This window comes from Syngnathus typhle, linkage group LG4 (assembly GCF_033458585.1).
Source record: "Syngnathus typhle isolate RoL2023-S1 ecotype Sweden linkage group LG4, RoL_Styp_1.0, whole genome shotgun sequence".
In the NCBI taxonomy this organism is placed as follows: domain Eukaryota; kingdom Metazoa; phylum Chordata; class Actinopteri; order Syngnathiformes; family Syngnathidae; genus Syngnathus; species Syngnathus typhle.
Genome location: NC_083741.1, coordinates 1,151,552 through 1,175,310, shown reverse-complemented (window position 1 = coordinate 1,175,310; position 23,759 = coordinate 1,151,552).

The following is a 23,759-nucleotide window of genomic DNA, read 5'->3' as shown; positions in this document are numbered from 1 at the left end:
CGATTTAAGCAATAAAATTAAAAATGCTTATAAAACATAAACCAAACGTTGGAAGTGGTCATTTCTTCATGCGCAGTGAATAACTCGGCACTCTAAAGCACCCGTGAGCGTTTTTTTCGATGCCAACCTAACCAGAGTGACGGGAGCGGCACAATTCAGAAAAAGTGCTCAGCTCGCCGAGAAAATGCGATTTAAGCAATAAAATTAAAAATGCTTATAAAACATAAACCAAACGTTGGAGGTGGTCATTTCTTAATGCGCAGTAATAAACTCGGCACTCTAAAGCACCCGAGAGCGTTTTTTTCGATGCCAACCTAACCAGAGTGACGGGAGCGGCACAATTCAGAAAAAGCGCTCAGCTCGCCGAGAAAATGCGATTTAAGCAATAAAATTAAAAATGCTTATAAAACATAAACCAAACGTTGGAGGTGGTCATTTCTTAATGCGCAGTAATAAACTCGGCACTCTAAAGCACCCGAGAGCGTTTTTTTCGATGCCAACCTAACCAGAGTGACGGGAGCGGCACAATTCAGAAAAAGCGCTCAGCTCGCCGAGAAAATGCGATTTAAGCAATAAAATTAAAAATGCTTATAAAACATAAACCAAACGTTGGAGGTGGTCATTTCTTAATGCGCAGTAATAAACTCGGCACTCTAAAGCACCCGAGAGCGTTTTTTTCGATGCCAACCTAACCAGAGTGACGGGAGCGGCAGAATTCAGAAAAAGTGCTCAGCTCGCCGAGAAAATGCGATTTAAGCAATTTAAATTAAAAATGCTTATTAAACATAAACCAAACGTTGGAGGTGGTCATTTCTTCATGCGCAGTGAATAACTCGGCACTCTAAAGCACCCGAGAGCGTTTTTTTCGATGCCAACCTAACCAGAGTGACGGGAGAGGCACAATTCAGAAAAAGCGCTCAGTTCGCCGAGAAAATGCGATTTAAGCAATAAAATTAAAAATGCTTATAAAACATAAACCAAACGTTGGAGGTGGTCATTTCTTCATGCGCAGTGATAAACTCGGCACTCTAAAGCACCCGAGAGCGTTTTTTTCGATGCCAACCTAACCAGAGTGACGGGAGCGGCACAATTCAGAAAAAGTGCTCAGCTCGCCGAGAAAATGCGATTTAAGCAATAAAATTAAAAATGCTTATAAAACATAAACCAAACGTTGGAGGTGGTCATTTCTTCATGCGCAGTGATAAACTCGGCACTCTAAAGCACCCGAGAGCGTTTTTTTCGATGCCAACCTAACCAGAGTGACGGGAGCGGCACAATTCAGAAAAAACGCTCAGCTCGCCGAGAAAATGCGATTTAAGCAATAAAATTAAAAATGCTTATAAAACATAAACCAAACGTTGGAGGTGGTCATTTCTTCATGCGCAGTGATAAACTCGGCACTCTAAAGCACCCGAGAGCGTTTTTTTCGATGCCAACCTAACCAGAGTGACGGGAGCGGCACAATTCAGAAAAAGTGCTCAGCTCGCCGAGAAAATGCGATTTAAGCAATAAAATTAAAAATGCGTATTAAACATAAACCAAACGTTGGAGGTGGTCATTTCTTCATGCGCAGTGAATAACTCGGCACTCTAAAGCACCCGAGAGCGTTTTTTTCGATGCCAACCTAACCAGAGTGACGGGAGCGGCACAATTCAGAAAAAGTGCTCAGCTCGCCGAGAAAATGCGATTTAAGCAATAAAATTAAAAATGCTTATAAAACATAAACCAAACGTTGGAGGTGGTCATTTCTTAATGCGCAGTAATAAACTCGGCACTCTAAAGCACCCGAGAGCGTTTTTTTCGATGCCAACCTAACCAGAGTGACGGGAGCGGCACAATTCAGAAAAAGTGCTCAGCTCGCCGAGAAAATGCGATTTAAGCAATAAAATTAAAAATGCTTATAAAACATAAACCAAACGTTGGAGGTGGTCATTTCTTAATGCGCAGTAATAAACTCGGCACTCTAAAGCACCCGAGAGCGTTTTTTTCGATGCCAACCTAACCAGAGTGACGGGAGCGGCACAATTCAGAAAAAGTGCTCAGCTCGCCGAGAAAATGCGATTTAAGCAATAAAATTAAAAATGCTTATTAAACACAAACCAAACGTTGGAGGTGGTCATTTCTTCATGCGCAGTGAATAACTCGGCACTCTAAAGCACCCGATAGCGTTTTTTTCGATGCCAACCTAACCAGAGTGACGGGAGCGGCACAATTCAGAAAAAGTGCTGAGCTCGCCGAGAAAATGCGATTTAAGCAATAAAATTAAAAATGCTTATAAAACATAAACCAAACGTTGGAGATGGTCATTTCTTAATGCGCAGTAATAAACTCGGCACTCTAAAGCACCCGAGAGCGTTTTTTTCGATGCCAACCTAACCAGAGTGACGGGAGCGGCACAATTCAGAAAAAGTGCTCAGCTCGCCGAGAAAATGCGATTTAAGCAATAAAATTAAAAATGCTTATAAAACATAAACCAAACGTTGGAGGTGGTCATTTCTTAATGCGCAGTAATAAACTCGGCACTCTAAAGCACCCGAGAGCGTTTTTTTCGATGCCAACCTAACCAGAGTGACGGGAGCGGCACAATTCAGAAAAAGTGCTCAGCTCGCCGAGAAAATGCGATTTAAGCAATAAAATTAAAAATGCTTATAAAACATAAACCAAACGTTGGAGGTGGTCATTTCTTAATGCGCAGTAATAAACTCGGCACTCTAAAGCACCCGAGAGCGTTTTTTTCGATGCCAACCTAACCAGAGTGACGGGAGCGGCACAATTCAGAAAAAGCGCTCAGCTCGCCGAGAAAATGCGATTTAAGCAATAAAATTAAAAATGCTTATAAAACATAAACCAAACGTTGGAGGTGGTCATTTCCTAATGCGCAGTAATAAACTCGGCACTCTAAAGCACCCGAGAGCGTTTTTTTCGATGCCAACCTAACCAGAGTGACGGGAGCGGCACAATTCAGAAAAAGTGCTCAGCTCGCCGAGAAAATGCGATTTAAGCAATAAAATTAAAAATGCTTATTAAACATAAACCAAACGTTGGAGGTGGTCATTTCTTCATGCGCAGTGAATAACTCGGCACTCTAAAGCACCCGAGAGCGTTTTTTTCGATGCCAACCTAACCAGAGTGACGGGAGCGGCACAATTCAGAAAAAGCGCTCAGCTCGCCGAGAAAATGCGATTTAAGCAATAAAATTAAAAATGCTTATAAAACATAAACCAAACGTTGGAGGTGGTCATTTCTTCATGCGCAGTGATAAACTCGGCACTCTAAAGCACCCGAGAGCGTTTTTTTCGATGCCAACCTAACCAGAGTGACGGGAGCGGCACAATTCAGAAAAAGTGCTCAGCTCGCCGAGAAAATGCGATTTAAGCAATAAAATTAAAAATGCTTATAAAACATAAACCAAACGTTGGAGGTGGTCATTTCTTAATGCGCAGTAATAAACTCGGCACTCTAAAGCACCCGAGAGCGTTTTTTTCGATGCCAACCTAACCAGAGTGACGGGAGCGGCACAATTCAGAAAAAATGCTCAGCTCGCCGAGAAAATGCGATTTAAGCAATAAAATTAAAAATGCTTATAAAACATAAACCAAACGTTGGAGGTGGTCATTTCTTAATGCGCAGTAATAAACTCGGCACTCTAAAGCACCCGAGAGCGTTTTTTTCGATGCCAACCTAACCAGAGTGACGGGAGCGGCACAATTCAGAAAAAGTGCTCAGCTCGCCGAGAAAATGCGATTTAAGCAATAAAATTAAAAATGCTTATAAAACATAAACCAAACGTTGGAGGTGGTCATTTCTTCATGCGCAGTGAATAACTCGGCACTCTAAAGCACCCGAGAGCGTTTTTTTCGATGCCAACCTAACCAGAGTGACGGGAGCGGCACAATTCAGAAAAAGTGCTCAGCTCGCCGAGAAAATGCGATTTAAGCAATAAAATTAAAAATGCTTATAAAACATAAACCAAACGTTGGAGGTGGTCATTTCTTAATGCGCAGTAATAAACTCGGCACTCTAAAGCACCCGTGAGCGTTTTTTTCGATGCCAACCTAACCAGAGTGACGGGAGCGGCACAATTCAGAAAAAGTGCTCAGCTCGCCGAGAAAATGCGATTTAAGCAATAAAATTAAAAATGCTTATAAAACATAAACCAAACGTTGGAGGTGGTCATTTCTTCATGCGCAGTAATAAAGTCGGCACTCTAAAGCACCCGAGAGCGTTTTTTTCGATGCCAACCTAACCAGAGTGACGGGAGCGGCACAATTCAGAAAAAGTGCTCAGCTCGCCGAGAAAATGCGATTTAAGCAATAAAATTAAAAATGCTTATTAAACATAAACCAAACGTTGGAGGTGGTCATTTCTTCATGCGCAGTGATAAAATCGGCACTCTACAGCACCCGAGAGCGTTTTTTTCGATGCCAACCTAACCAGAGTGACGGGAGCGGCACAATTCAGAAAAAGTGCTCAGCTCGCCGAGAAAATGCGATTTAAGCAATAAAACTAAAAATGCTTATAAAACATAAACCAAACGTTGGAGGTGGTCATTTCTTCATGCGCAGTGAATAACTCGGCACTCTAAAGCACCCGAGAGCGTTTTTTTCGATGCCAACCTAACCAGAGTGACGGGAGCGGCACAATTCAGAAAAAGCGCTCAGCTCGCCGAGAAAATGCGATTTAAGCAATAAATTTAAAAATGCTTATAAAACATAAACCAAACGTTGGAGGTGGTCATTTCTTCATGCGCAGTGATAAACTCGGCACTCTAAAGCACCCGAGAGCGTTTTTTTCGATGCCAACCTAACCAGAGTGACGGGAGCGGCACAATTCAGAAAAAGTGCTCAGCTCGCCGAGAAAATGCGATTTAAGCAATAAAATTAAAAATGCTTTTAAAACATAAACCAAACGTTGGAGGTGGTCATTTCTTAATGCGCAGTAATAAACTCGGCACTCTAAAGCACCCGAGAGCGTTTTTTTCGATGCCAACCTAACCAGAGTGACGGGAGCGGCACAATTCAGAAAAAGTGCTCAGCTCGCCGAGAAAATGCGATTTAAGCAATAAAATTAAAAATGCTTATAAAACATAAACCAAACGTTGGAGGTGGTCATTTCTTAATGCGCAGTAATAAACTCGGCACTCTAAAGCACCCGAGAGCGTTTTTTTCGATGCCAACCTAACCAGAGTGACGGGAGCGGCACAATTCAGAAAAAGTGCTCAGCTCGCCGAGAAAATGCGGTTTAAGCAATAAAATTAAAAATGCTTATTAAACATAAACCAAACGTTGGAGGTGGTCATTTCTTCATGCGCAGTGAATAACTCGGCACTCTAAAGCACCCGAGAGCGTTTTTTTCGATGCCAACCTAACCAGAGTGACGGGAGCGGCACAATTCAGAAAAAGCGCTCAGCTCGCCGAGAAAATGCGATTCAAGCAATAAAATTAAAAATGCTTATTAAACATAAACCAAACGTTGGAGGTGGTCATTTCTTCATGCGCAGTGAATAACTCGGCACTCTAAAGCACCCGAGAGCGTTTTTTTCGATGCCAACCTAACCAGAGTGACGGGAGCGGCACAATTCAGAAAAAGTGCTCAGCTCGCCGAGAAAATGCGATTTAAGCAATAAAATTAAAAATGCTTATAAAACATAAACCAAACGTTGAAGGTGGTCATTTCTTAATGCGCAGTAATAAACTCGGCACTCTAAAGCACCCGAGAGCGTTTTTTTCGATGCCAACCTAACCAGAGTGACGGGAGCGGCACAATTCAGAAAAAGTGCTCAGCTCGCCGAGAAAATGCGATTTAAGCAATAAAATTAAAAATGCTTATAAAACATAAACCAAACGTTGGAAGTGGTCATTTCTTCATGCGCAGTGATAAACTCGGCACTCTAAAGCACCCGAGAGCGTTTTTTTCGATGCCAACCTAACCAGAGTTACGGGAGCGGCACAATTCAGAAAAAGCGCTCAGCTCGCCGAGAAAATGCGATTTAAGCAATAAAATTAAAAATGCTTATAAAACATAAACCAAACGTTGGAGGTGGTCATTTCTTCATGCGCAGTGATAAACTCGGCACTCTAAAGCACCCGAGAGCGTTTTTTTCGATGCCAACCTAACCAGAGTGACGGGAGCGGCACAATTCAGAAAAAGCGCTCAGCTCGCCGAGAAAATGCGATTTAAGCAATAAAATTAAAAATGCTTATAAAACATAAACCAAACGTTGGAGGTGGTCATTTCTTCATGCGCAGTGATAAACTCGGCACTCTAAAGCACCCGAGAGCGTTTTTTTCGATGCCAACCTAACCAGAGTGACGGGAGCGGCACAATTCAGAAAAAGTGCTCAGCTCGCCGAGAAAATGCGATTTAAGCAATAAAATTAAAAATGCTTATTAAACATAAACCAAACGTTGGAGGTGGTCATTTCTTCATGCGCAGTCAATAACTCGGCACTCTAAAGCACCCGAGAGCGTTTTTTTCGATGCCAACCTAACCAGAGTGACGGGAGCGGCACAATTCAGAAAAAGCGCTCAGCTCGCCGAGAAAATGCGATTTAAGCAATAAAATTAAAAATGCTTATAAAACATAAACCAAACGTTGGAGGTGGTCATTTCTTAATGCGCAGTAATAAACTCGGCACTCTAAAGCACCCGAGAGCGTTTTTTTCGATGCCAACCTAACCAGAGTCACGGGAGCGGCACAATTCAGAAAAAATGCTCAGCTCGCCGAGAAAATGCGATTTAAGCAATAAAATTAAAAATGCTTATAAAACATAAACCAAACGTTGGAGGTTGTCATTTCTTAATGCGCAGTAATAAACTCGGCACTCTAAAGCACCCGAGAGCGTTTTTTTCGATGCCAACCTAACCAGAGTGACGGGAGCGGCACAATTCAGAAAAAGTGCTCAGCTCGCCGAGAAAATGCGATTTAAGCAATAAAATTAAAAATGCTTATAAAACATAAACCAAACGTTGGAGGTGGTCATTTCTTCATGCGCAGTGAATAACTCGGCACTCTAAAGCACCCGAGAGCGTTTTTTTCGATGCCAACCTAACCAGAGTGACGGGAGCGGCACAATTCAGAAAAAGTGCTCAGCTCGCCGAGAAAATGCGATTTAAGCAATAAAATTAAAAATGCTTATAAAACATAAACCAAACGTTGGAGGTGGTCATTTCTTAATGCGCAGTAATAAACTCGGCACTCTAAAGCACCCGTGAGCGTTTTTTTCGATGCCAACCTAACCAGAGTGACGGGAGCGGCACAATTCAGAAAAAGTGCTCAGCTCGCCGAGAAAATGCGATTTAAGCAATAAAATTAAAAATGCTTATAAAACATAAACCAAACGTTGGAGGTGGTCATTTCTTCATGCGCAGTAATAAAGTCGGCACTCTAAAGCACCCGAGAGCGTTTTTTTCGATGCCAACCTAACCAGAGTGACGGGAGCGGCACAATTCAGAAAAAGTGCTCAGCTCGCCGAGAAAATGCGATTTAAGCAATAAAATTAAAAATGCTTATTAAACATAAACCAAACGTTGGAGGTGGTCATTTCTTCATGCGCAGTGATAAAATCGGCACTCTACAGCACCCGAGAGCGTTTTTTTCGATGCCAACCTAACCAGAGTGACGGGAGCGGCACAATTCAGAAAAAGTGCTCAGCTCGCCGAGAAAATGCGATTTAAGCAATAAAACTAAAAATGCTTATAAAACATAAACCAAACGTTGGAGGTGGTCATTTCTTCATGCGCAGTGAATAACTCGGCACTCTAAAGCACCCGAGAGCGTTTTTTTCGATGCCAACCTAACCAGAGTGACGGGAGCGGCACAATTCAGAAAAAGCGCTCAGCTCGCCGAGAAAATGCGATTTAAGCAATAAATTTAAAAATGCTTATAAAACATAAACCAAACGTTGGAGGTGGTCATTTCTTCATGCGCAGTGATAAACTCGGCACTCTAAAGCACCCGAGAGCGTTTTTTTCGATGCCAACCTAACCAGAGTGACGGGAGCGGCACAATTCAGAAAAAGTGCTCAGCTCGCCGAGAAAATGCGATTTAAGCAATAAAATTAAAAATGCTTTTAAAACATAAACCAAACGTTGGAGGTGGTCATTTCTTAATGCGCAGTAATAAACTCGGCACTCTAAAGCACCCGAGAGCGTTTTTTTCGATGCCAACCTAACCAGAGTGACGGGAGCGGCACAATTCAGAAAAAGTGCTCAGCTCGCCGAGAAAATGCGATTTAAGCAATAAAATTAAAAATGCTTATAAAACATAAACCAAACGTTGGAGGTGGTCATTTCTTAATGCGCAGTAATAAACTCGGCACTCTAAAGCACCCGAGAGCGTTTTTTTCGATGCCAACCTAACCAGAGTGACGGGAGCGGCACAATTCAGAAAAAGTGCTCAGCTCGCCGAGAAAATGCGATTTAAGCAATAAAATTAAAAATGCTTATTAAACATAAACCAAACGTTGGAGGTGGTCATTTCTTCATGCGCAGTGAATAACTCGGCACTCTAAAGCACCCGAGAGCGTTTTTTTCGATGCCAACCTAACCAGAGTGACGGGAGCGGCACAATTCAGAAAAAGCGCTCAGCTCGCCGAGAAAATGCGATTCAAGCAATAAAATTAAAAATGCTTATTAAACATAAACCAAACGTTGGAGGTGGTCATTTCTTCATGCGCAGTGAATAACTCGGCACTCTAAAGCACCCGAGAGCGTTTTTTTCGATGCCAACCTAACCAGAGTGACGGGAGCGGCACAATTCAGAAAAAGTGCTCAGCTCGCCGAGAAAATGCGATTTAAGCAATAAAATTAAAAATGCTTATAAAACATAAACCAAACGTTGAAGGTGGTCATTTCTTAATGCGCAGTAATAAACTCGGCACTCTAAAGCACCCGAGAGCGTTTTTTTCGATGCCAACCTAACCAGAGTGACGGGAGCGGCACAATTCAGAAAAAGTGCTCAGCTCGCCGAGAAAATGCGATTTAAGCAATAAAATTAAAAATGCTTATAAAACATAAACCAAACGTTGGAAGTGGTCATTTCTTCATGCGCAGTGATAAACTCGGCACTCTAAAGCACCCGAGAGCGTTTTTTTCGATGCCAACCTAACCAGAGTTACGGGAGCGGCACAATTCAGAAAAAGCGCTCAGCTCGCCGAGAAAATGCGATTTAAGCAATAAAATTAAAAATGCTTATAAAACATAAACCAAACGTTGGAGGTGGTCATTTCTTCATGCGCAGTGATAAACTCGGCACTCTAAAGCACCCGAGAGCGTTTTTTTCGATGCCAACCTAACCAGAGTGACGGGAGCGGCACAATTCAGAAAAAGCGCTCAGCTCGCCGAGAAAATGCGATTTAAGCAATAAAATTAAAAATGCTTATAAAACATAAACCAAACGTTGGAGGTGGTCATTTCTTCATGCGCAGTGATAAACTCGGCACTCTAAAGCACCCGAGAGCGTTTTTTTCGATGCCAACCTAACCAGAGTGACGGGAGCGGCACAATTCAGAAAAAGTGCTCAGCTCGCCGAGAAAATGCGATTTAAGCAATAAAATTAAAAATGCTTATTAAACATAAACCAAACGTTGGAGGTGGTCATTTCTTCATGCGCAGTCAATAACTCGGCACTCTAAAGCACCCGAGAGCGTTTTTTTCGATGCCAACCTAACCAGAGTGACGGGAGCGGCACAATTCAGAAAAAGCGCTCAGCTCGCCGAGAAAATGCGATTTAAGCAATAAAATTAAAAATGCTTATAAAACATAAACCAAACGTTGGAGGTGGTCATTTCTTAATGCGCAGTAATAAACTCGGCACTCTAAAGCACCCGAGAGCGTTTTTTTCGATGCCAACCTAACCAGAGTCACGGGAGCGGCACAATTCAGAAAAAGTGCTCAGCTCGCCGAGAAAATGCGATTTAAGCAATAAAATTAAAAATGCTTATTAAACATAAACCAAACGTTGGAGGTGGTCATTTCTTCATGCGCAGTGAATAACTCGGCACTCTAAAGCACCCGAGAGCGTTTTTTTCGATGCCAACCTAACCAGAGTGACGGGAGCGGCACAATTCAGAAAAAGCGCTCAGCTCGCCGAGAAAATGCGATTTAAGCAATAAAATTAAAAATGCTTATTAAACATAAACCAAACGTTGGAGGTGGTCATTTCTTAATGCGCAGTGAATAACTCGGCACTCTAAAGCACCCGAGAGCGTTTTTTTCGATGCCAACCTAACCAGAGTGACGGGAGCGGCACAATTCAGAAAAAGCGCTCAGCTCGCCGAGAAAATGCGATTTAAGCAATAAAATTAAAAATGCTTATAAAACATAAACCAAACGTTGGAGGTGGTCATTTCTTCATGCGCAGTGATAAACTCGGCACTCTAAAGCACCCGAGAGCGTTTTTTTCGATGCCAACCTAACCAGAGTGACGGGAGCGGCACAATTCAGAAAAAGTGCTCAGCTCGCCGAGAAAATGCGATTTAAGCAATAAAATTAAAAATGCTTATAAAACATAAACCAAACGTTGGAGGTGGTCATTTCTTCATGCGCAGTGAATAACTCGGCACTCTAAAGCACCCGAGAGCGTTTTTTTCGATGCCAACCTAACCAGAGTGACGGGAGCGGCACAATTCAGAAAAAGTGCTCAGCTCGCCGAGAAAATGCGATTTAAGCAATAAAATTAAAAATGCTTATAAAACATAAACCAAACGTTGGAGGTGGTCATTTCTTAATGCGCAGTAATAAACTCGGCACTCTAAAGCACCCGAGAGCGTTTTTTTCGATGCCAACCTAACCAGAGTGACGGGAGCGGCACAATTCAGAAAAAGTGCTCAGCTCGCCGAGAAAATGCGATTTAAGCAATACAATTAAAAATGCTTATAAAACATAAACCAAACGTTGGAAGTGGTCATTTCTTCATGCGCAGTGAATAACTCGGCACTCTAAAGCACCCGAGAGCGTTTTTTTCGATGCCAACCTAACCAGAGTGACGGGAGAGGCACAATTCAGAAAAAGCGCTCAGCTCGCCGAGAAAATGCGATTTAAGCAATAAAATTAAAAATGCTTATAAAACATAAACCAAACGTTGGAGGTGGTCATTTCTTCATGCGCAGTGATAAACTCGGCACTCTAAAGCACCCGAGAGCGTTTTTTTCGATGCCAACCTAACCAGAGTGACGGGAGCGGCACAATTCAGAAAAAGTGCTCAGCTCGCCGAGAAAATGCGATTCAAGCAATAAAATTAAAAATGCTTATTAAACATAAACCAAACGTTGGAGGTGGTCACTTCTTCATGCACATTGAATAACTCGGCACTCTAAAGCACCCGAGAGCGTTTTTTTCGATGCCAACCTAACCAGAGTGACGGGAGCGGCACAATTCAGAAAAAGCGCTCAGCTCGCCGAGAAAATGCGATTTAAGCAATAAAATTAAAAATGCTTATAAAACATAAACCAAACGTTGGAGGTGGTCATTTCTTCATGCGCAGTGATAAACTCGGCACTCTAAAGCACCCGAGAGCGTTTTTTTCGATGCCAACCTAACCAGAGTGACGGGAGCGGCACAATTCAGAAAAAGTGCTCAGCTCGCCGAGAAAATGCGATTTAAGCAATAAAATTAAAAATGCTTATAAAACATAAACCAAACGTTGGAGGTGGTCATTTCTTAATGCGCAGTAATAAACTCGGCACTCTAAAGCACCCGAGAGCGTTTTTTTCGATGCCAACCTAACCAGAGTGACGGGAGCGGCACAATTCAGAAAAAGTGCTCAGCTCGCCGAGAAAATGCGATTTAAGCAATAAAATTAAAAATGCTTATAAAACATAAACCAAACGTTGGAGGTGGTCATTTCTTAATGCGCAGTAATAAACTCGGCACTCTAAAGCACCCGAGAGCGTTTTTTTCGATGCCAACCTAACCAGAGTGACGGGAGCGGCACAATTCAGAAAAAGTGCTCAGCTCGCCGAGAAAATGCGATTTAAGCAATAAAATTAAAAATGCTTATTAAACATAAACCAAACGTTGGAGGTGGTCATTTCTTCATGCGCAGTCAATAACTCGGCACTCTAAAGCACCCGAGAGCGTTTTTTTCGATGCCAACCTAACCAGAGTGACGGGAGCGGCACAATTCAGAAAAAGCGCTCAGCTCGCCGAGAAAATGCGATTTAAGCAATAAAATTAAAAATGCTTATAAAACATAAACCAAACGTTGGAGGTGGTCATTTCTTAATGCGCAGTAATAAACTCGGCACTCTAAAGCACCCGAGAGCGTTTTTTTCGATGCCAACCTAACCAGAGTGACGGGAGCGGCACAATTCAGAAAAAGTGCTCAGCTCGCCGAGAAAATGCGATTTAAGCAATAAAATTAAAAATGCTTATTAAACATAAACCAAACGTTGGAGGTGGTCATTTCTTCATGCGCAGTGAATAACTCGGCACTCTAAAGCACCCGAGAGCGTTTTTTTCGATGCCAACCTAACCAGAGTGACGGGAGCGGCACAATTCAGAAAAAGCGCTCAGCTCGCCGAGAAAATGCGATTTAAGCAATAAAATTAAAAATGCTTATTAAACATAAACCAAACGTTGGAGGTGGTCATTTCTTCATGCGCAGGGAATAACTCGGCACTCTAAAGCACCCGAGAGCGTTTTTTTCGATGCCAACCTAACCAGAGTGACGGGAGCGGCACAATTCAGAAAAAGCGCTCAGCTCGCCGAGAAAATGCGATTTAAGCAATAAAATTAAAAATGCTTATAAAACATAAACCAAACGTTGGAGGTGGTCATTTCTTCATGCGCAGTGATAAACTCGGCACTCTAAAGCACCCGAGAGCGTTTTTTTCGATGCCAACCTAACCAGAGTGACGGGAGCGGCACAATTCAGAAAAAGTGCTCAGCTCGCCGAGAAAATGCGATTTAAGCAATAAAATTAAAAATGCTTATAAAACATAAACCAAACGTTGGAGGTGGTCATTTCTTCATGCGCAGTGAATAACTCGGCACTCTAAAGCACCCGAGAGCGTTTTTTTCGATGCCAACCTAACCAGAGTGACGGGAGCGGCACAATTCAGAAAAAGTGCTCAGCTCGCCGAGAAAATGCGATTTAAGCAATAAAATTAAAAATGCTTATAAAACATAAACCAAACGTTGGAGGTGGTCATTTCTTAATGCGCAGTAATAAACTCGGCACTCTAAAGCACCCGAGAGCGTTTTTTTCGATGCCAACCTAACCAGAGTGACGGGAGCGGCACAATTCAGAAAAAGTGCTCAGCTCGCCGAGAAAATGCGATTTAAGCAATAAAATTAAAAATGCTTATAAAACATAAACCGAACGTTGGAAGTGGTCATTTCTTCATGCGCAGTGAATAACTCGGCACTCTAAAGCACCCGAGAGCGTTTTTTTCGATGCCAACCTAACCAGAGTGACGGGAGAGGCACAATTCAGAAAAAGCGCTCAGCTCGCCGAGAAAATGCGATTTAAGCAATAAAATTAAAAATGCTTATAAAACATAAACCAAACGTTGGAGGTGGTCATTTCTTCATGCGCAGTGATAAACTCGGCACTCTAAAGCACCCGAGAGCGTTTTTTTCGATGCCAACCTAACCAGAGTGACGGGAGCGGCACAATTCAGAAAAAGTGCTCAGCTCGCCGAGAAAATGCGATTCAAGCAATAAAATTAAAAATGCTTATTAAACATAAACCAAACGTTGGAGGTGGTCACTTCTTCATGCACAGTGAATAACTCGGCACTCTAAAGCACCCGAGAGCGTTTTTTTCGATGCCAACCTAACCAGAGTGACGGGAGCGGCACAATTCAGAAAAAGCGCTCAGCTCGCCGAGAAAATGCGATTTAAGCAATAAAATTAAAAATGCTTATAAAACATAAACCAAACGTTGGAGGTGGTCATTTCTTCATGCGCAGTGATAAACTCGGCACTCTAAAGCACCCGAGAGCGTTTTTTTCGATGCCAACCTAACCAGAGTGACGGGAGCGGCACAATTCAGAAAAAGTGCTCAGCTCGCCGAGAAAATGCGATTTAAGCAATAAAATTAAAAATGCTTATAAAACATAAACCAAACGTTGGAGGTGGTCATTTCTTAATGCGCAGTAATAAACTCGGCACTCTAAAGCACCCGAGAGCGTTTTTTTCGATGCCAACCTAACCAGAGTGACGGGAGCGGCACAATTCAGAAAAAGTGCTCAGCTCGTCGAGAAAATGCGATTTAAGCAATAAAATTAAAAATGCTTATAAAACATAAACCAAACGTTGGAGGTGGTCATTTCTTAATGCGCAGTAATAAACTCGGCACTCTAAAGCACCCGAGAGCGTTTTTTTCGATGCCAACCTAACCAGAGTGACGGGAGCGGCACAATTCAGAAAAAGTGCTCAGCTCGCCGAGAAAATGCGATTTAAGCAATAAAATTAAAAATGCTTATTAAACATAAACCAAACGTTGGAGGTGGTCATTTCTTCATGCGCAGTCAATAACTCGGCACTCTAAAGCACCCGAGAGCGTTTTTTTCGATGCCAACCTAACCAGAGTGACGGGAGCGGCACAATTCAGAAAAAGCGCTCAGCTCGCCGAGAAAATGCGATTTAAGCAATAAAATTAAAAATGCTTATAAAACATAAACCAAACGTTGGAGGTGGTCATTTCTTAATGCGCAGTAATAAACTCGGCACTCTAAAGCACCCGAGAGCGTTTTTTTCGATGCCAACCTAACCAGAGTGACGGGAGCGGCACAATTCAGAAAAAGTGCTCAGCTCGCCGAGAAAATGCGATTTAAGCAATAAAATTAAAAATGCTTATTAAACATAAACCAAACGTTGGAGGTGGTCATTTCTTCATGCGCAGTGAATAACTCGGCACTCTAAAGCACCCGAGAGCGTTTTTTTCGATGCCAACCTAACCAGAGTGACGGGAGCGGCACAATTCAGAAAAAGCGCTCAGCTCGCCGAGAAAATGCGATTTAAGCAATAAAATTAAAAATGCTTATTAAACATAAACCAAACGTTGGAGGTGGTCATTTCTTCATGCGCAGTGAATAACTCGGCACTCTAAAGCACCCGAGAGCGTTTTTTTCGATGCCAACCTAACCAGAGTGACGGGAGCGGCACAATTCAGAAAAAGCGCTCAGCTCGCCGAGAAAATGCGATTTAAGCAATAAAATTAAAAATGCTTATAAAACATAAACCAAACGTTGGAGGTGGTCATTTCTTCATGCGCAGTGATAAACTCGGCACTCTAAAGCACCCGAGAGCGTTTTTTTCGATGCCAACCTAACCAGAGTGACGGGAGCGGCACAATTCAGAAAAAGTGCTCAGCTCGCCGAGAAAATGCGATTTAAGCAATAAAATTAAAAATGCTTATAAAACATAAACCAAACGTTGGAGGTGGTCATTTCTTCATGCGCAGTGAATAACTCGGCACTCTAAAGCACCCGAGAGCGTTTTTTTCGATGCCAACCTAACCAGAGTGACGGGAGCGGCACAATTCAGAAAAAGTGCTCAGCTCGCCGAGAAAATGCGATTTAAGCAATAAAATTAAAAATGCTTATAAAACATAAACCAAACGTTGGAGGTGGTCATTTCTTAATGCGCAGTAATAAACTCGGCACTCTAAAGCACCCGAGAGCGTTTTTTTCGATGCCAACCTAACCAGAGTGACGGGAGCGGCACAATTCAGAAAAAGTGCTCAGCTCGCCGAGAAAATGCGATTTAAGCAATAAAATTAAAAATGCTTATAAAACATAAACCAAACGTTGGAAGTGGTCATTTCTTCATGCGCAGTGAATAACTCGGCACTCTAAAGCACCCGAGAGCGTTTTTTTCGATGCCAACCTAACCAGAGTGACGGGAGAGGCACAATTCAGAAAAAGCGCTCAGCTCGCCGAGAAAATGCGATTTAAGCAATAAAATTAAAAATGCTTATAAAACATAAACCAAACGTTGGAGGTGGTCATTTCTTCATGCGCAGTGATAAACTCGGCACTCTAAAGCACCCGAGAGCGTTTTTTTCGATGCCAACCTAACCAGAGTGACGGGAGCGGCACAATTCAGAAAAAGTGCTCAGCTCGCCGAGAAAATGCGATTCAAGCAATAAAATTAAAAATGCTTATTAAACATAAACCAAACGTTGGAGGTGGTCACTTCTTCATGCACAGTGAATAACTCGGCACTCTAAAGCACCCGAGAGCGTTTTTTTCGACGCCAACCTAACCAGAGTGACGGGAGCGGCACAATTCAGAAAAAGCGCTCAGCTCGCCGAGAAAATGCGATTTAAGCAATAAAATTAAAAATGCTTATAAAACATAAACCAAACGTTGGAGGTGGTCATTTCTTCATGCGCAGTGATAAACTCGGCACTCTAAAGCACCCGAGAGCGTTTTTTTCGATGCCAACCTAACCAGAGTGACGGGAGCGGCACAATTCAGAAAAAGTGCTCAGCTCGCCGAGAAAATGCGATTTAAGCAATAAAATTAAAAATGCTTATAAAACATAAACCAAACGTTGGAGGTGGTCATTTCTTAATGCGCAGTAATAAACTCGGCACTCTAAAGCACCCGAGAGCGTTTTTTTCGATGCCAACCTAACCAGAGTGACGGGAGCGGCACAATTCAGAAAAAGTGCTCAGCTCGCCGAGAAAATGCGATTTAAGCAATAAAATTAAAAATGCTTATAAAACATAAACCAAACGTTGGAGGTGGTCATTTCTTAATGCGCAGTAATAAACTCGGCACTCTAAAGCACCCGAGAGCGTTTTTTTCGATGCCAACCTAACCAGAGTGACGGGAGCGGCACAATTCAGAAAAAGTGCTCAGCTCGCCGAGAAAATGCGATTTAAGCAATAAAATTAAAAATGCTTATTAAACATAAACCAAACGTTGGAGGTGGTCATTTCTTCATGCGCAGTCAATAACTCGGCACTCTAAAGCACCCGAGAGCGTTTTTTTCGATGCCAACCTAACCAGAGTGACGGGAGCGGCACAATTCAGAAAAAGCGCTCAGCTCGCCGAGAAAATGCGATTTAAGCAATAAAATTAAAAATGCTTATAAAACATAAACCAAACGTTGGAGGTGGTCATTTCTTAATGCGCAGTAATAAACTCGGCACTCTAAAGCACCCGAGAGCGTTTTTTTCGATGCCAACCTAACCAGAGTGACGGGAGCGGCACAATTCAGAAAAAGTGCTCAGCTCGCCGAGAAAATGCGATTTAAGCAATAAAATTAAAAATGCTTATTAAACATAAACCAAACGTTGGAGGTGGTCATTTCTTCATGCGCAGTGAATAACTCGGCACTCTAAAGCACCCGAGAGCGTTTTTTTCGATGCCAACCTAACCAGAGTGACGGGAGCGGCACAATTCAGAAAAAGCGCTCAGCTCGCCGAGAAAATGCGATTTAAGCAATAAAATTAAAAATGCTTATTAAACATAAACCAAACGTTGGAGGTGGTCATTTCTTCATGCGCAGTGAATAACTCGGCACTCTAAAGCACCCGAGAGCGTTTTTTTCGATGCCAACCTAACCAGAGTGACGGGAGCGGCACAATTCAGAAAAAGCGCTCAGCTCGCCGAGAAAATGCGATTTAAGCAATAAAATTAAAAATGCTTATAAAACATAAACCAAACGTTGGAGGTGGTCATTTCTTCATGCGCAGTGATAAACTCGGCACTCTAAAGCACCCGAGAGCGTTTTTTTCGATGCCAACCTAACCAGAGTGACGGGAGCGGCACAATTCAGAAAAAGTGCTCAGCTCGCCGAGAAAATGCGATTTAAGCAATAAAATTAAAAATGCTTATAAAACATAAACCAAACGTTGGAGGTGGTCATTTCTTCATGCGCAGTGAATAACTCGGCACTCTAAAGCACCCGAGAGCGTTTTTTTCGATGCCAACCTAACCAGAGTGACGGGAGCGGCACAATTCAGAAAAAGTGCTCAGCTCGCCGAGAAAATGCGATTTAAGCAATAAAATTAAAAATGCTTATAAAACATAAACCAAACGTTGGAGGTGGTCATTTCTTAATGCGCAGTAATAAACTCGGCACTCTAAAGCACCCGAGAGCGTTTTTTTCGATGCCAACCTAACCAGAGTGACGGGAGCGGCACAATTCAGAAAAAGTGCTCAGCTCGCCGAGAAAATGCGATTTAAGCAATAAAATTAAAAATGCTTATAAAACATAAACCAAACGTTGGAAGTGGTCATTTCTTCATGCGCAGTGAATAACTCGGCACTCTAAAGCACCCGAGAGCGTTTTTTTCGATGCCAACCTAACCAGAGTGACGGGAGAGGCACAATTCAGAAAAAGCGCTCAGCTCGCCGAGAAAATGCGATTTAAGCAATAAAATTAAAAATGCTTATAAAACATAAACCAAACGTTGGAGGTGGTCATTTCTTCATGCGCAGTGATAAACTCGGCACTCTAAAGCACCCGAGAGCGTTTTTTTCGATGCCAACCTAACCAGAGTGACGGGAGCGGCACAATTCAGAAAAAGTGCTCAGCTCGCCGAGAAAATGCGATTTAAGCAATAAAATTAAAAATGCTTATAAAACATAAACCAAACGTTGGAGGTGGTCATTTCTTAATGCGCAGTAATAAACTCGGCACTCTAAAGCACCCGAGAGCGTTTTTTTCGATGCCAACCTAACCAGAGTGACGGGAGCGGCACAATTCAGAAAAAGCGCTCAGCTCGCCGAGAAAATGCGATTTAAGCAATAAAATTAAAAATGCTTATAAAACATAAACCAAACGTTGGAGGTGGTCATTTCTTCATGCGCAGTGATAAACTCGGCACTCTAAAGCACCCGAGAGCGTTTTTTTTCGATGCCAACCTAACCAGAGTGACGGGAGCGGCACAATTCAGAAAAAGTGCTCAGCTCGCCGAGAAAATGCGATTTAAGCAATAAAATTAAAAATGCTTATTAAACATAAACCAAACGTTGGAGGTGGTCATTTCTTCATGCGCAGTGAATAACTCGGCACTCTAAAGCACCCGAGAGCGTTTTTTTCGATGCAGACCTAACCAGAGTGACGGGAGCGGCACAATTCAGAAAAAGTGCTCAGCTCGCCGAGAAAATGCGAATTAAGCAATAAAATTAAAAATGCTTATAAAACATAAACCAAACGTTGGAGGTGGTCATTTCTTAATGCGCAGTAATAAACTCGGCACTCTAAAGCACCCGAGAGCGTTTTTTTCGATGCCAACCTAACCAGAGTGACGGGAGCGGCACAATTCAGAAAAAGTGCTCAGCTCGCCGAGAAAATGCGATTTAAGCAATAAAATTAAAAATGCTTATAAAACATAAACCAAACGTTGGAGGTGGTCATTTCTTAATGCGCAGTAATAAACTCGGCACTCTAAAGCACCCGAGAGCGTTTTTTTCGATGCCAACCTAACCAGAGTGACGGGAGCGGCACAATTCAGAAAAAATGCTCAGCTCGCCGAGAAAATGCGATTTAAGCAATAAAATTAAAAATGCTTATAAAACATAAACCAAACGTTGGAGGTGGTCATTTCTTAATGCGCAGTAATAAACTCGGCACTCTAAAGCACCCGAGAGCGTTTTTTTCGATGCCAACCTAACCAGAGTGACGGGAGCGGCACAATTCAGAAAAAGTGCTCAGCTCGCCGAGAAAATGCGATTTAAGCAATAAAATTAAAAATGCTTATAAAACATAAACCAAACGTTGGAGGTGGTCATTTCTTCATGCGCAGTAAATAACTCGGCACTCTAAAGCACCCGAGAGCGTTTTTTTCGATGCCAACCTAACCAGAGTGACGGGAGCGGCACAATTCAGAAAAAGTGCTCAGCTCGCCGAGAAAATGCGATTTAAGCAATAAAATTAAAAATGCTTATAAAACATAAACCAAACGTTGGAGGTGGTCATTTCTTAATGCGCAGTAATAAACTCGGCACTCTAAAGCACCCGTGAGCGTTTTTTTCGATGCCAACCTAACCAGAGTGACGGGAGCGGCACAATTCAGAAAAAGTGCTCAGCTCGCCGAGAAAATGCGATTTAAGCAATAAAATTAAAAATGCTTATAAAACATAAACCAAACGTTGGAGGTGGTCATTTCTTCATGCGCAGTGATAAAGTCGGCACTCTAAAGCACCCGAGAGCGTTTTTTTCGATGCCAACCTAACCAGAGTGACGGGAGCGGCACAATTCAGAAAAAGTGCTCAGCTCGCCGAGAAAATGCGATTTAAGCAATAAAATTAAAAATGCTTATTAAACATAAACCAAACGTTGGAGGTGGTCATTTCTTCATGCGCAGTGATAAACTCGGCACTCTAAAGCACCCGAGAGCGTTTTTTTCGATGCCAACCTAACCAGAGTGACGGGAGCGGCACAATTCAGAAAAAGTGCTCAGCTCGCCGAGAAAATGTGATTTAAGCAATAAAATTAAAAATGCTTATAAAACATAAACCAAACGTTGGAGGTGGTCATTTCTTAATGCGCAGTAATAAACTCGGCACTCTAAAGCACCCGAGAGCGTTTTTTTCGATGCCAACCTAACCAGAGTGACGGGAGCGGCACAATTCAGAAAAAGTGCTCAGCTCGCCGAGAAAATGCGATTTAAGCAATAAAATTAAAAATGCTTATTAAACATAAACCAAACGTTGGAGGTGGTCATTTCTTCATGCGCAGTGAATAACTCGGCACTCTAAAGCACCCGAGAGCGTTTTTTTCGATGCCAACCTAACCAGAGTGACGGGAGCGGCACAATTCATAAAAAGCGCTCAGCTCGCCGAGAAAATGCGATTTAAGCAATAAAATTAAGAATGCTTATAAAACATAAACCAAACGTTGGAGGTGGTCATTTCTTCATGCGCAGTGAATAACTCGGCACTCTAAAGCACCCGAGAGCGTTTTTTTCGATGCCAACCTAACCAGAGTGACGGGAGCGGCACAATTCAGAAAAAGTGCCCAGCTCGCCGAGAAAATGCGATTTAAGCAATAAAATTAAAAATGCTTATAAAACATAAACCAAACGTTGGAGGTGGTCATTTCTTAATGCGCAGTAATAAACTCGGCACTTAAAGCACCCGAGAGCGTTTTTTTCGATGCCAACCTAACCAGAGTGACGGGAGCGGCACAATTCAGAAAAAGTGCTCAGCTCGCCGAGAAAATGCGATTTAAGCAATAAAATTAAAAATGCTTATAAAACATAAACCAAACGTTGGAAGTGGTCATTTCTTCATGCGCAGTGATAAACTCGGCACTCTAAAGCACCCGAGAGCGTTTTTTTCGATGCCAACCTAACCAGAGTTACGGGAGCGGCACAATTCAGAAAAAGCGCTCAGCTCGCCGAGAAAATGCGATTTAAGCAATAAAATTAAAAATGCTTATAAAACATAAACCAAACGTTGGAGGTGGTCATTTCTTCATGCGCAGTGATAAACCCGGCACTCTAAAGCACCCGAGAGCGTTTTTTTCGATGCCAACCTAACCAGAGTGACGGGAGCGGCACAATTCAGAAAAAGCGCTCAGCTCGCCGAGAAAATGCGATTTAAGCAATAAAATTAAAAATGCTTATAAAACATAAACCAAACGTTGGAGGTGGTCATTTCTTCATGCGCAGTGATAAACTCGGCACTCTAAAGCACCCGAGAGCGTTTTTTTCGATGCCAACCTAACCAGAGTGACGGGAGCGGCACAATTCAGAAAAAGTGCTCAGCTCGCCGAGAAAATGCGATTTAAGCAATAAAATTAAAAATGCTTATAAAACATAAACCAAACGTTGGAGGTGGTCATTTCTTAATGCGCAGTAATAAACTCGGCACTCTAAAGCACCCGAGAGCGTTTTTTTCGATGCCAACCTAACCAGAGTGACGGGAGCGGCACAATTCAGAAAAAGTGCTCAGCTTGCCGAGAAAATGCGATTTAAGCAATAAAATTAAAAATGCTTATAAAACATAAACCAAACGTTGGAGGTGGTCATTTCTTCATGCGCAGTGATAAACTCGGCACTCTAAAGCACCCGAGAGCGTTTTTTTCGATGCCAACCTAACCAGAGTGACGGGAGCGGCACAATTCAGAAAAAGTGCTCAGCTCGCCGAGAAAATGCGATTTAAGCAATAAAATTAAAAATGCTTATAAAACATAAACCAAACGTTGGAGGTGGTCATTTCTTCATGCGCAGTGAATAACTCGGCACTCTAAAGCACCCGAGAGCGTTTTTTTCGATGCCAACCTAACCAGAGTGACGGGAGCGGCACAATTCAGAAAAAGTGCTCAGCTCGCCGAGAAAATGCGATTTAAGCAATAAAATTAAAAATGCTTATAAAACATAAACCAAACGTTGGAGGTGGTCATTTCTTAATGCGCAGTAATAAACTCGGCACTCTAAAGCACCCGAGAGCGTTTTTTTCGATGCCAACCTAACCAGAGTGACGGGAGCGGCACAATTCAGAAAAAGTGCTCAGCTCGCCGAGAAAATGCGATTTAAGCAATAAAATTAAAAATGCTTATAAAACATAAACCAAACGTTGGAAGTGGTCATTTCTTCATGCGCAGTGAATAACTCGGCACTCTAAAGCACCCGAGAGCGTTTTTTTCGATGCCAACCTAACCAGAGTGACGGGAGAGGCACAATTCAGAAAAAGCGCTCAGCTCGCCGAGAAAATGCGATTTAAGCAATAAAATTAAAAATGCTTATAAAACATAAACCAAACGTTGGAGGTGGTCATTTCTTCATGCGCAGTGATAAACTCGGCACTCTAAAGCACCCGAGAGCGTTTTTTTCGATGCCAACCTAACCAGAGTGACGGGAGCGGCACAATTCAGAAAAAGTGCTCAGCTCGCCGAGAAAATGCGATTCAAGCAATAAAATTAAAAATGCTTATTAAACATAAACCAAACGTTGGAGGTGGTCACTTCTTCATGCACAGTGAATAACTCGGCACTCTAAAGCACCCGAGAGCGTTTTTTTCGACGCCAACCTAACCAGAGTGACGGGAGCGGCACAATTCAGAAAAAGCGCTCAGCTCGCCGAGAAAATGCGATTTAAGCAATAAAATTAAAAATGCTTATAAAACATAAACCAAACGTTGGAGGTGGTCATTTCTTCATGCGCAGTGATAAACTCGGCACTCTAAAGCACCCGAGAGCGTTTTTTTCGATGCCAACCTAACCAGAGTGACGGGAGCGGCACAATTCAGAAAAAGTGCTCAGCTCGCCGAGAAAATGCGATTTAAGCAATAAAATTAAAAATGCTTATAAAACATAAACCAAACGTTGGAGGTGGTCATTTCTTAATGCGCAGTAATAAACTCGGCACTCTAAAGCACCCGAGAGCGTTTTTTTCGATGCCAACCTAACCAGAGTGACGGGAGCGGCACAATTCAGAAAAAGTGCTCAGCTCGCCGAGAAAATGCGATTTAAGCAATAAAATTAAAAATGCTTATAAAACATAAACCAAACGTTGGAGGTGGTCATTTCTTAATGCGCAGTAATAAACTCGGCACTCTAAAGCACCCGAGAGCGTTTTTTTCGATGCCAACCTAACCAGAGTGACGGGAGCGGCACAATTCAGAAAAAGTGCTCAGCTCGCCGAGAAAATGCGATTTAAGCAATAAAATTAAAAATGCTTATTAAACATAAACCAAACGTTGGAGGTGGTCATTTCTTCATGCGCAGTCAATAACTCGGCACTCTAAAGCACCCGAGAGCGTTTTTTTCGATGCCAACCTAACCAGAGTGACGGGAGCGGCACAATTCAGAAAAAGCGCTCAGCTCGCCGAGAAAATGCGATTTAAG